The sequence below is a fragment of the Mirounga angustirostris genome, unplaced genomic scaffold (assembly GCF_029215605.1).
Source record: "Mirounga angustirostris isolate CCGP_5_RB_7025 unplaced genomic scaffold, mMirAng1.0.hap1 SCAF_5, whole genome shotgun sequence".
NCBI lineage: Eukaryota > Metazoa > Chordata > Mammalia > Carnivora > Phocidae > Mirounga > Mirounga angustirostris.
Window position 1 is genome coordinate 33,123,676 of NW_026991713.1, and position 13,914 is coordinate 33,137,589.

General features: G+C 38.8%; 1 long non-coding RNA gene across 1 annotated transcript in view; it reads right to left on the reverse strand.

Annotated features, from left to right (window-relative positions):
* The window catches only part of LOC123838110 (uncharacterized), a 270,249-nt gene extending 268,105 nt beyond the window's left edge, over positions 1–2,144 (reverse strand). The window contains exon 1 of the long non-coding RNA XR_006789434.2: positions 2,041–2,144. This is a non-coding gene — a long non-coding RNA (uncharacterized LOC123838110). The remainder of the gene's footprint in view (positions 1–2,040) is intronic.
* Positions 2,145–13,914: the final 11,770 nt, after the last annotated feature.

Genomic DNA, 13,914 nt, shown 5'->3' on the forward strand with positions numbered 1-13,914 from the left:
TTTCCTTTGGTTATTTTAATATTGAACTCTTTCATCACTTCCTGTCATTGAGCTCTTGAAAGGAGAAAAGCTTGTTCTCTCCATTCTCATGTTGGCATATTATTTCCCCACTCCCTTCCAAAATCACAGAGGCTACTCTCCTTTACATATTTATGGCAAACTTTGACTAATGGGCCAGAGCATTGAGCTACATGTAGAATTCTACCCCTTTCCCAGTTAATGAGTGTGACCTTGCTGCGGAGGCAGAGTGGCTCTGGGAGCTGTTTCCCCTTAGCTTTTAGTCACAAATAATGGAGCAACACAGGTTCTGCACCATTACCGATGACTCCTCTGGATTGATGCAGCATGCTGATTGCTTCAATAAGAGCTACAATGAGAATGATTCTCAGAAATTGCCTGTTGCCAAAAAGCATCGAGCTGACCTGGTTGATGTACAGCCCATTGCAAAGAGACGAAGAGATTCTTTTCAAAGACGTTGCCAACCATCTACTGGGTACTTTTCATCTTTGCATTTGGCTGAAGGATCCAAATAGAACTGTATACATACTTATTTCAAAGACTGTTTGGGTCCTGGGAACAGGGCAAAATATGATTCATAATAGTCTCCTTGCATCAAATCATAGATTTTTTTGAAGCTGCTCTGCTCCTTTGTAGTTCATATAAATGTCCAAAACACATGTTGGTTCTTTGTCCATAAATACATAGAAATTCTGACTCTGGTCTCAGCATGTTTACATATTACGTTATTTCCCAAACCACGATTGAAAAAAACCGAACTAAAAATGGAAAGGTTGTCAGTAGCTGCTGGAAAACAAAATTAGTTTGGAATAACTCTAGCAATTCTCCAAGCTAAGTTTTGTTTTGTTTTTTTTAAAGTTCTCATTCAAAATACCTCATTCCAAATCTTCACCTCTAAAACTCAAGCCATCTGATGCAGACATATGCACACAGTGTTATGAAGAAATTAGGTTTTTAAACTGCTACTGGAAGGAGAGAGAATGCTTATGACAATTTAATAGGGTGAAGTCCAGCCCATATTACCTTCCTATTTTGTTCTGAAAGATGATGATGTTTTAGTGTTTCCTTTAAATAATGAGTTTCGTGTTCTGTCTTCGATACAGTACTTTCCATATGCCCTTATGGATAGTTGAATAATGATATTATTAATAAATGTGGTTCTAGTCATTTTTCTTCAATAAAGCTCAATGTACCATCCTACCTTCTCTTTATTATCTTTCCCTAATTAACATCAACAATACACAGGGCATTAATTAATACCTATATAATTATGATTCCTAATTTTATAATTTGTATCTACAGCTTGATCTTGCCTTGAAGCGCTATCTCCTATGGGAATATCAAAGAATATCTCAAACATTTATGAGGCCCAGTATGAGCCAACGTCAACTCCTGAACTGTGATGTCCTTGTTATGGATTGAATTGTGTCCCCCTCAAATTCTATGTTGAAATTCCAACCCCAGTACCTCAGAATGTGAAGTTATTTGGAAATAGGGTCCTTGCAGATGTAATTGGTTAAGATGAGGTCATATTGGAGTAGGGTGGGCCCCTCATCCAGTATGACTGGTGTCCTTATAAAAAGGGGGGATTTGGACATAAACACCCTCACAGGGAGAGTGCCAATGAAGATGAAGTAAGGAGCAGGTTGATGTTTATACAAGCCAAGGAATGCCAATGATTGCCGGCAATTCACAGTAGGGGAGACACAGAAGAGATTCTTCCTCACAGCCCTCTGAAGGTGCCAGTCTTGCTGCTACCTTGATCTAGGACTACTTTAAATATCCAGAACTGTGAGACTCTACATTTATGTTGTTTAAGCCATCTAATTTTTTACTTTGTTCCAGTAGCTCTAGAAGATGAATACACCTTCCCACCCACCCGGAAGAATCAACAATGACGACAAACAGAAAACACATAAACAAACCAAACAAAACAACACTGTTATCAATTAGTGTTCTCTAGGTCCTTGGGGAACTATCCAGTTGTGCAAGTCAGAACCCTTGGAGTCATTCTGAACATACCTCTAGAGTTGACATGCTTGATCCAATCACCACCGACTCTTAGCTTTATCTCCAAAACAGCTCTCAAGTCTGTCCTTTATTACCCATCTTCAGTACTAGCACTGAGCCCAAGTCACATCATCTCTACCCAGAATAGCACAGAAGTCCCCAAAGTCCTCTTTCTCCCATTGGCTCTTGACCTTTTCTAATCTGCTCTCCTCTGTGCAGACAGAGCAGTTATTTTAAAACGCAGCTTTGCTAAAACCACCCCCACCCCCACTTCAGAGCATATGATTACTCTTGAAATCGAAAAAACAAAACTATTCTTGGTCCAACAAGGTCTTTGCGACCTGCCTTCCCTAGCACATCCTGTGCTGCTCCTTCCTTCTACACTTTCAGTACTGTGGACAGGCTGTTTCCTCCTTCCTGGGATTTTCAGAATGCTGTTCCCCCTGCCTGAAATCTTTTTCCCTAGTCTTTCCCATCCTCCACCTCTTCATCTGCATATCATATTTAACTCATAGGACTCATATATATTCCTTTGTCAAATTTCTGCTCAAATGTTTATTTCTCAAGGAAACTTTTCATAACCACCTGTTATAAGGCGTTGGACAGCATTGCACAGAAGTCCCTTCCTGAAGGAGACCTTCCAGCCACCGCCTCAAAGGGAAAAGGGCAAGGGAAACCCCCAGGAAAGAGGAGAATTGGAGAAAACACTGCTGTGTTTAGCTGATGTCATGCAGTAGAAGATGGGAAGTTTCCAGGTCAGAGAGCTCTGAAAGGTGGCAGTGATTTGGGGCTGATATACAGGGACTATCTTTGGGCCATTTATATAACAGGCTCCAGACTCATTGTATTAACTATTTACTGGACCTTGCCATCCCAAATATCAAATAGATACCAGCAACACAAATTTCCCCAATCTGACCACATAATCTATTCCTGAAAAACCTGTTATTCTTATTTATTTATTTCTAATGAAATGACATCATCGTCCCAGTCAGACAAGTTAAAAATCTGAGCATCATGTTAGAGTCTTCTTTCATACTCCATCCCTTGTTCAGTTATGTGACTAGAAAATCCTATATCTCTTCCTTCCTAATTGTTCTTGTTCTGGTTAACACTGCCCGATGTTGGTAAATGACCAGTAACCCAAATGGTAGATCAAATTAGAAAACTTTTGGCTTTTGGGGGCCATATTCTCTATGCCTCCAATTCCATTAAATATGTCCCTCATCATTGCTTTTAACCTTTTTCTGACTCTTATGTGTTACATTTAGTAATTCAAGTCAGGTGCTACCATCCCCAAGGGTTGTTTATTAACATCACTCTGCTAAATATAGTGTGCTTTCTCTGGACACTTACAGCATTCTGGTGTCTCTGTGACTGTTTCCCAGAGATTTCATGAAAATATTTTGGCTGTCCTTTATCAGTTTCATTTTGGCACATTTTATTTTCCTAGTCTCTTTGATGTTTTTAAAATATTTTTTAAATTAGGGGCGCCTGGGTGGCTCAGTCGTTAAGCATCTGCCTTCGGCTTGGGTCATGGTCCCAGGGGCCTGGGATCGAGCCCCGCATTGGGCTCCCTGCTCTGCGGGAAGCCTGCTTCTCCCTCTCCCACTCCCCTGTTTGTGTTCCCTCTCTCGTGGTCTCTCTCTGTCAAATAAATAAATAAAATCTTAAAAAAATAAAAAATAAAAATATTTTTAATTAGTTTCAGAGGTAGAATTTAGTGATTCATCAGTTGCATGTAACACCCAGTATTCATTATATCACATGCCCTTCTTAATGCCTATCACCCTGTTACCCCATCCCCTCCCCTCCAGTAACCTTCAGTTTGTTTCCTAGAGTTCTGCGTCTCTTATGGTTTGCCTCCCTTCCAATTTTCATCTTATTTTATTTTTCCATGCTCCTTCCCCTATGTTCATCTGTTTTGTTTCTTAAATTCCACATATGGGGGCGCCTGGGTGGCTCAGTTGGTTAAGCGACTGCCTTCGGCTCAGGTCATGATCCTGGAGTCCCTGGATCGAGTCCCGCATCGGGCTCCCTGCTCAGCAGGGAGCCTGCTTCTCCCTCTGACCCTCCCCCCTCTCATGTGCTCTCTGTCTCAAATAAATAAATAAAATCTTTAAAAAAAAAAATTCCACATATGAGTGAAATCATATGGCACGTGTCTTTCTCTGACTGATTTATTTCACTCAGCAAATTGCAAATGGTAAGATTTCATTCTTTTTGATGAAGATTCACCCACATCATTGCGAATGGTAAGACTGCATTCTTTTTGGTGGCTGAGTAACATTCTGTTGTATATATATTCCACATCTTTATCCATTCATCTGTCGATGGAATCTGGGCTCTTTCCATAGTTTGGCTATTGTGGACATCGCTGCTATAAACATTGGGGTGCAGGTGCCCCTTTGGATCACTATTTTTGTATCCTTTGGATAAATACCTAGTAGTGCAATTCCTGGGTTGTAGGGTAGTTCTATTTTTAACTTTCTGAGGAACCTCCACAGTGTTTTCCAGAATGGCTGCACCAGCTTGCATTCCCACCAACAGTGTAGGAGGGTTCCCCTTTCTCCGCATCCTCACCAATATCTGTTATTTTCCTGAGTTGTTAATTTTAGCCATTCTGACCGGTGTGAGGTGGTATCATTGTGGTTTTGATTTGAATTGCATTTTGGCACATTTTAGGCAGCAGGAAGCCATTTCAGGAAGAAATAAACGGAACATCTCTAAACTGTTGTCTGTAGGCAGCTTTCCCTTGAATAAAAAAATTGGATGGGAACAAGTGAGTCAGATTGCTTCCTTGAAGAAAGTTACACAGCAGGCTTCTATCCACTGGGGAAGTGGTAAGATTTTAAGTGAACAGGAACTGGCTTTACAAGCACAACACTAAGGGTATTTTTACATTCATTGAATTTAAGTCCTAGGGACGTGAAGCCTTTTTTGTAAATGTCAGATGCCTCGTCTTTCGTTAGGTGGTACCATGGTAAATGAAGCTGCCCCTTATGTTGCTTTACACCTCCTTTTAAAAGGTACCAATAAGGGTGCCTGGGTGGCTCAGTCGGTTAAGCGACTGCCTTCGGCTCAGGTCATGATCCCAGAGTCCCGGGATCAAGCCCCACATCGGGCTCCCTGCTCGGCGGGGGGTCTGCTTCTACCTCTAACCCTACCCGCTCTTGCGCTCTCTCTCTCACTCACTCTCTCTCAAATAAATAAATAAAATCTTTAAAAAAAAAAAAAAAAGGTACCATTAATAATAGCGCCAGAAATGGCTTATATCCTCTCCCTTTATTTTCCCCCTGGACCTTGCTGAGAACACTTAAAAATTCTTACTTAGGTTCATTGGGCTCATATTTCCCGCTGATAGTATTTCAGTATTTGTTTGAATTCTCCTAAAGTGAAAATCCATATATTGAATGCCCTATAAAAGTCTGAAGTAGGGGCACCTGGGTGGCTCAGTTGGTTAAGCGACTGCCTTCAGCTCAGGTCATGATCCCGGAGTCCCGGGATCGAGTCCTGCATCGGGCTCCCTGCTCGGCGGGGAGTCTGCTTCTCCCTCTAACCCTCCCCCCCTAATGTGCTCTCTCTCTCTCATTCTCTCTCTCAAATAAATAAATAAAATCTTTAAAAAAAAAAGTCTGAAGTAATTTAAATTGAAACAAGATCAAAATCAGGTGCCATCATTTGCAAAAAGCTTCAAAGCACTGAAAGATTTTCTGTCACAGAAAGCCTGCCTGCACGTAAGCAGGGAAAAAGGGATTTGCATTGGTCCTGCTCAGGGTAGCGATACCTGGTGGGGGAATCCATTTGTCAACCAGGGTAGCTGGACTTAAGAAGAAGATATTAAACTTCAAGTGTCTCCTGGATGGATCTCAGACAGCTAGGAGTGCTTTCTTTCAAGAAGCATATGTGTACTACTTATCACACTGAGCTCCATAAGTGAATCCTTAAAGCCACTAGTTCTTTACGGTGCTGATGGCACTCCAGATTTTGGGAGAGCTCCATAGCCATTCTGAAATAAGAACTGGAGAACTGCTATAAGCAAAATCCTTACAGAAAGAGTGTATCTTATAGCTGAGTCTACAAAGGGGTAGATCTGGTTCTTTCTAGAGGGCATCTTGAGGATTATCCACAAAGAAGTAGGTTGAGAGTAAGAGATGCCACCATGACAATTGCCTATCTCAGCTAAGCAATGATTTATTCGTTCAACAAACATCTTCATGAGTGTGCCAAGAACAGTGAAGGGATATAGAGATGAGCAAGGCATAATATCTAACTTAAAGGTGTTTGGACAGTTTCCAAAGAAGCATACAACCTCTTATTGTAACAGGTGGAAAATATCCCAACAGGGACATCCGTGGGGTATTAGAGCAGTGCGGAGGGGAGCACAGAGGAGACCTAACTGACCTCTGGGTGGTAAGTTGGTAGGTTAGAAAATGCTTCCCAAAAAAGAAAAGAAAAGAAAATGAAGTGGCATTTCACCTTAGTCTCAAAAAGAACGAGACACGATCAATTGGACAAGGGTAGAGCAAAGCGTAGGTACAATTAACGGCATGAGAAAAGGTGTGGAACAAAGAACACAAGCAAAAGAATCACTATAAATGCACAGAAGGTGAAAACGAGGGAAGATGAACCAGGGAGATAGACTATATACTCGTGTGTAATGTATGTCATGCTAGAGGCTGTGCGGCTTCTTCAGATGTGTTCTCACATTCAAGTTTGGGGCAGAAGGCAAGTTCAGGCTCATTTGCATTTTTCAGTTTTATCAGTGTGCACAAATTTAAAGCCTTGTACTATTTTGATCCTGTGAGCTGAAATGTCTGGATGCTTTATTATATCAGTCTCCACTGGCTTCAAGAGTCTGTCTTCACCATTAACAACCATTCAGGTGACAACTGAGAGACCGGTAACCAGCAGATGTCCCCCTCTATGACACCCAGCAGATGCCCTATCTTAGTGTGGCATGGACGTTTTGTGGAGGAACGGGAGGAAAATTGTCTAAACATCAAGAGCCTGTGTAAGGAAAAAGTAGACCTTGTTTCTAATCCCAGTTCTGTAATAAACTACCACTGTGGCCCTAAAACATGTCACTTCACTACTTTGTACCTTGTTACGCCTGAGAAGCTAAACATGTCGTATAGGAGTGACCACAGAGCACCTTCCTCTCTAGCCAATCACAGAGAGCTCCGTGACTCCAGGACACATATCCCCTCTTCAACAGGAGAAGAAGCTGTTTCAGAGGCAACTCTTCCCTCTGAAACAGCTTTATGATGAAAGATCAGTGAAAGGACAGAGAAGGCATAACTTGAAAGGTAAGGGACTTTGCAGAAGAGCTGGTAAGCTCCTGACAGAGAGGACCCAGTCTGTCCATTCACTGATCTATCCACAGTGCCTACCCCAAGACCTGGCCTAGGCTCAGGAAATAGATGCTGACTAAATGAATGAATGAGGCTAATTTGTTTTCATATTTCTGTAGCTCCTGTGAATGATTTAAAAGCATGATATTTGGCCCTGCAGGCCAAGATTTGATCCCAAGAGAAAGTAATTAAAATCATGTTAATAACTTTACTAAGGGGTAATGAAGAGGTCTAAGAGACTCATTTTAAATTCCTGCCCAGCGGAGGAAAAAATAATAAAAGATGGTGGCAGCAGATAAATTGGAGAAAATTGTTTCCTCGCAATTTTGTCCAGGATTAATTCTGACTTCCCCAAAGAATTATATCACAGAGATAGACTTGGATTTAACTCTCTTTCTTATAAAGTTTAATTTGTCACTTCAATTCATCAGTAATTTAATATGTATTGAGCACTGAATGCTGGACAAAAAAACAAGATTTTTTTTGTTTTCTCCTTTAGAGTAAAGAGGTACTTAAATTAGTATCCAGTTGATATTTGAATTGACAAGCACTTTTAAGTCCTTTGGCCAGTGTCTACATTTGAACAGTATGTGCCCCGCACAAGGATGGAGAAGAGAGGGTGGGTGGGCACAGGGCTGACCATATTCTGCTCACCCAGTCATGTCCATGAGCACAGGGCTGTGCCCACTGGGAGGAAGGGGCACCCTCTTCTGAAGACGGCAGCGGCTTCTTTATGTATTCTCCAGCAATCTGGTTTCTAAGAGGGATCGTTTATTTGCAATGCACATCTCAACAGGAGACAAAAGACAAGTAAGAGTATAAAGTTTTTGAAAACCTTAATACATTTTTAAATTCCAAGATTCTGAAAGAGACATGTTTTATAATACTAATTGCTGTGTTTTACAAATAATAAAAAGATTGGTAAAGGATCAAATGGTTTAGTTTTTATGTTATTTTTGGTACAATAAAAGTTCTTCCATTTTAGGGAAATAGATGGCTTTTCTTTTCAAGATCTTTGTTTTTTGACATTAAAAGCTGAATTATGTTTTCATATGCAAATAAATGGGAATGAATAATAGCTAACCTTTTCAGTTGTTAAAAAAAAGTAAAAAGATTTCCATACTTGGATAGTGCATGTATTAATATACAAGATAGAATTTTGTTGACATTTCTGTATGGCCATTTAATGATTATATTTTTGCACAGAAAACGTAGACATTTATTCAGGGGAAAAAGCAGCAAAAGAAATATTTATGCATAATATAACAAATATATTTGAAAAAGTAATGTTCTAAAAAGTTTTCAAACCATTCATCATTCAATTACTGATATTTATCTGATAAAATAATTAGAATGTATTGAAATGTTTTATTTGAGAATGTACATAATTAGCACATTAATAAGGAATTGGAAATTACATTTTCAGAAATATTGTGTTCATTTTCTTCACCCACCAAAAGAATGTATTTAAATGTTTTTTAGCCATTATTCGTATAAAATTTCGAATATGGAACCTCACTATCTAAAACCTAAGTATGCTATCAATAGTGTGTTCTTACTGGGGTTAACAGGAGTATAGCGACAGGACCGTGGGCCTTTGAGTTAAGCACACTTGAGTGCAAATCCCGATTCTGTCACTTACACTCAGTTCAAAACTGGACAGGTCATTTGATCTCCCCTCAGATTCAATTTCGTCATTTGTAAAATAAGGTTGATAATACCCACCTTTAAATAATATTATGGGTTTTAATATAATAGTGTACCTTTTATATAATATTGTAAATATATATTTATAGGAAGAGAACATGCAAATAAAATCCCAGAAACATAATGGGACTGCTACATTTTTTTAAGTTTTATTTACTTATGTGACATAAATAAATTATGTATATATGTTCAAATCACATTTTCTTTATTCATTCATGTGTTGGTGGACACTAAGGTTGTTTCCATACCTTGGGTATTAAAAATAATGCCACAATGAACATGGGAGTACAGATATATTTTCAAGATAATGGTTTTGTTTTATTTGGATATATACTGTTTTCCATAGTGCTGTACCAGTTTACATTCCCATCAACAGAGAACAAAGTTTTCCTTTTCTCTACATACTTGCCAGCATTTATCTCTTGGTTTTTTGATAATAGTCCTAACAGGTATGATATGGTATCTCATGATTGTTTTGATTTGCAGTCCCTTGATGATTAGTGATATTTAGCACCTATTCATACTTGTTGGCCATTTGTATACCTTCTTTGCAAAAAAAAAAAAAAAAACTATTCAGGTCCTTTCCTCATTTTTAATTGGATTATTTGGTTGGGGGGGTTGTTTGTTTTGTTCTATTTTGTTTTTGGGGGGTTTTTTGGCCGTTGAGTTGAATGAGTTTTTTATATATTATGGATATATGATTTGCAGATACTTTCATTTAGTGGGTTGCTTTTTCATTTTGTTGATTGTTTCTTTTGTTGTGCAGAAGCTCTTTAGTTGGATATAGTCCACTGTTGTGTTTTGGCTTTTGTTCCTTATGTTTTTGTTCCTTATATCCAAAAAATCATTGCCAAGCCAATGTCAAGGAATTTTTCCCTATGCTTTCTTCTCAGAGACTTCTAGCTTTAGGTCTTATGTTTAAATCTTCAATCCATTTTGACTTAACTTTTTTGAGTGGTATAAGATAGGGAACCAGTTTCATGCTCTTGCATGTGAATATCCAATTTTCCTAGTACCATTTATTAGACAGACTATCCTTTCCCCATTGAGTAGTTTTGGCTTTCCTGTCAAATGTTAATTGATTGTATACACATGGTTTATTTGTTTTTTTAATTAATTAATTTATTATTAATTAATTTTTTATTTGAGTATAGTTGACACACTGTTACATTAGTTTCAGGTGTACAACTTAGTGATTCAAGTTCTCTATGCATCATGCTATGCTCACCACAAGTGTAGCTACCATTGGTCACCACACAACGCTATTAGAATATCATTAACTATATTCCCTATGATGTACCTTTTATTCACATGACTTACTCAGTCCATAACTGGACCCTGTATCTCCCACTCCCCTTCACCCATTTTGCCCCTCCCTCCCATCCCTTTCCCTCTGGCAGCCATCAGTTTGTTGTTTGCATTTATAGGTCGGATTCTGCTTTTACAGGTGGCTTATCTCTGAGCTCTTGATTTTGTTCATTTGATCTTTGTGTTTGTTTTTATGCCAGTACTATAATGTTTTGATTACTATAGCTTTGCTACATAATTTGAAATCAGGAAGTGTGATCCCTTCAGCTTTGTTCTTTCTTAGGATTGCTTTGGGTATTGGAGGGGGGAGTTGTGGTTCTACATGAATTTGAGGATTTTTTTTCTATTTCTGTGAAAATCACCATTGGAAAAAAAATGAGAGATAAGGTCCCCGGGCTGTCATTGTAAGTGGAAGTGAGCTTCAACATCTCAGATTCTCTGTTGCTTCATTTAAGACCAGGTACCTCTTGTAGATACCTGTGCTCAAACCCATCCTTATGAAATGTAATCTTTAAGGTAGGGCTTCAAAATCTGTAGACACTATGTCTAAACCTTATTGTTATAACAAAAAGTGCCCTATTGCTGCTAATTTATTCATTCATGAAATCAATCCTTGCTGACATCTACCAGGCCTTATGCTCAACCTTGGGGATTCAATGATGAATAGGAAAGATAAAATCCCTGTCCTCAGAGCCTACAAATTCTAGTAGGAGTGATAGACTATAAATAAGTAAATAAATAAATGAGTATGTAATTCCAAGTTATCCTATGTCTTGTGCCGATGTCCTCCAGCTGAAGACCACTGGAAATATCCTCACATGAAGTTGGGTTTACTGATACTGGATATCTCATTATTTGCGAAATCATGTGGTTTCTCATTAAGGGGGTTTAAGTAGGGGCCTTTTACAGGACTTGAGCTTGTGTTAGGTGCTTTGGGGAATATTCCAGAAGTGTGGTTTTGCTCTGGTTTGGGTGTTTTCAGAATGTGAAGGTGATTCCGAAAAAAAAAAAAAAAAGAGGGCAATTTTTTTGGGTGTTATAATAGTTTTTATCTACGAAGTGGAAGAACAGAGAAGAATTAAAGCAATAGTTGGTTAAGAAGCAGTGGCCACTCAAATTATGTGGGAAAGGAGGGTGGATGTCTGATCATTTTTGTGGTTTACAGTGTTCTTGTTTTTGTTTTGCTCAGACATGATTTGCTCAGAGTGGGTTTGTTGATTGTCTTTTGCCATCACAGTTAGTGACCTTGTCTAAAGTCTTAGTTCAATGGAATTATTCATGTTTAACAGGAGAAATCTGTGGCCTAGCTCTAGTGGTGCCAGGCCAACTCCCAGCTAATGGCTCTCAGTGACTGTTCTGTTTTGTTTTTCTTTTTCAAATGTTCAAAAAAATAGAGCAAGTTAAATGGAGACACTGACTCATGAACGAAGGTTATTTAAGACAGGATGTTAAGAAAAGGTCTCATTGTACATATCATATGTGCAGAGATCTGGATGATCTGAAGAAATAAACCCTGAGAAGGCCAGCAAAAGACCGTAACAATTAAAATAAGGGTTGAGATGTTGTATCAACCAGGTTAAAACGTATAGTGTTTTAAGTAACTTAAAATGCATTTCTCTTTCAAGTAATGGTCTGGTTGGCCCAGGATGGTGAGGCAGCTTTTTTCCATGAAGTTGTTTAAGGTGTAAGCTCTATCAATCAATGCCATCCTCAAGAAAATGATATTCTTTGTGTGGTTAAAATAAATTCATATTTAAGACACAAAAAATGAGGAAAAAGTCAAAGTTTAGGGAATGAGGTTTCTGTTTAAGTTATAAAGGACCCACAAGTTGAATACTTTTTTTTTTTTTTCCCATTTGATATCCCATTGGCTCCAACTTAACCATTCCTACCTACATGTAGTCTCTAAGTGGGTGTTTTCACAGGCTCATATAAGATAGAAAGTCAAGATGTTCAGGGTAACAAGAGAGTGATTTTAGTTTTGGCCCACAGAATCTAAGCCAAGTAAAAACACAGTGGGGTCATGAGTAGAAGGTGAAGAGTGAAGGAGGTTGAAATAATGGATTAGTTGGCATGAGAGTGTTAGGTTATATGAACTGGAAAGAGAAGATGACATGTAGAGAGCAGAGTGCTTACAATTGAGATTTTGAAGAGGTTGAATTTATTGGTAGTAAAAAGTTGTATGGTGTGACCATGAAGTGATTGATGATGAAATGGATTAAATGTTTATTACTGGAAGTGAAGATGTCATGAACTGAGAAGGGAGATTATTGGATGGCTCTTGCACATGGACATGGAAGTCCTCAAGGACATTGAATGAAGCAAGTAATTACGAGATCAGTAGTTGCTCAAAACAGAAGGTTAGTATGAAATTGTGTTATGCTGTGTAGTTTTTGAGAGAGAGAGAAGAAAATAAGATTAAAGTGGCTGGAAGAATGTCAAATATAGTGTATTATGAATATGTTCAAGCTCCATTCTAGGCATTTTATATATATAAAACCATTTTATCCCCCTCCAAATCCCATTATTATCCACATTTTGTAGTTGAGGAAACAGGTTAAATAAGTTGTCCAGGGTTACTAGTGAAAAGTAGAGTTGAATCTGGACATTCTGATTCCAGAGTACACACTCATAAGCACTAGGAAATAGTTTTTGCCTTAGGATCAGGGAGTCGGACTTTTTTTTTTTTTTAAGATTTATTTATTTCAGAGAGAGAGAGCACAGGTGGGAGGGGCAGAGGAAGAGACAATCTCAAGCGGACTCTGGGCTCAGCGCAGAGCCCAATGTGGGGCTCGATCTCATGACCCTGAGATCATGACCTGAGCCGAAATCAGAAGTCAGCTGCCTGACCAACTGCGCCAACCAGGCACCCTCCTTGGGCACTTTTTGTGAGCACTTCATGAAGCTGATGAGATGGTGAAAGACAGTTGAGTGGTGGTCATGAGAAGTCATGGCTTTACCAGAAAAAGTCAGAGACTACTACCCTGTTGTTATATCCTACTGAGTGGGATTTAGCCTAGGGGTAGGGCAATCTTATCAAAAGTACATGGAGTTCTGAAGCCTCCTTCATTCCACAACTTCAATCCTGATATCTTCTCTCATATGTGACTATGAACTAGGTTGCTGCCCTGGAGGAGAGGTCTTCCTAGACCTCTGTTAAGAGTGAGAATCTAAAAAGCCACAGCTAATGGTGGAATGTATAGACTGTGAGGGCTTATGAGACTGTAAGTATGGTCTTAAAAGAAATTTATGAGGAATTATTTCAAGTATTCCTTCTGCCTCAGAAATGTTCTTCTAGTTAGAAAAAACACTAGTCACATAAATTCTTCAGTCAAATTAAAAATAAAGCTATCATTTACTGGATCAAAGTGTGAGAAAAAAAGTCTGTAAAGGGTAACTCTTCTAATGGAAGTAAATTTGTGGAGAAACGTGTTGCTTTTTATTAGCCATTAAGTTTATTTAATGGAAAGACAAATTCAGCTGAAGATCATTCATTAAGATAGGCATAATTAACAAT